The sequence below is a fragment of the Mastomys coucha genome, unplaced genomic scaffold (assembly GCF_008632895.1).
Source record: "Mastomys coucha isolate ucsf_1 unplaced genomic scaffold, UCSF_Mcou_1 pScaffold20, whole genome shotgun sequence".
Taxonomy (NCBI): Eukaryota; Metazoa; Chordata; class Mammalia; order Rodentia; family Muridae; genus Mastomys; species Mastomys coucha.
Genome location: NW_022196903.1, coordinates 139,434,931 through 139,435,487, shown reverse-complemented (window position 1 = coordinate 139,435,487; position 557 = coordinate 139,434,931).

The window sequence follows — 557 nt, the reverse complement described above, 5'->3', positions numbered from 1 at the left end:
ACCCCCTGCTCTGCTCTCTCTGCTCTCTCTGCTCCCTTCTCTGCTCTCTCTGCCCCCTGCTCTGCTCTCTCTGCTCTCTCTGCTCTGCTCTCTGCTCTGCTCTGCAACTGGAGATCTGCCCTGCTGCTGAAGCATCTACCCCAGGTTCCTGACCCTCCATTCAGAGACTTCTGTTAGAGACTGGACACAACCTCCCACTAAGATCACCCAGGTGAGCAGCCTTTGGCAGATAAGCTTATGATTGTCGTTAGGGATTTAGAGTGCGAACATCGTGTGAGGACCTCAGCATAATACAATAGAACTTTTGCTATGTCAGCTTCGAGAGTCTACCGTCATGCCCTTGATAAGAGGCTTCTAAATCCAGGCTCCACCTCAGGTACTCGTTTGTGCTAGAGGATTGTGTTGTGGGGGATTTTTCCTATCTCTGAGTCCATGGCCTTGTCAAGAATGTTTATCTGAATTCTTCCCTGCCAGTGGTCAAGATATGGTCTGTGTGTGCCTTGCTTCCTCCTGTGAAGTGTGTCCTTGTCGGCCGCCTTACCCGTCCAGTTAGAAGT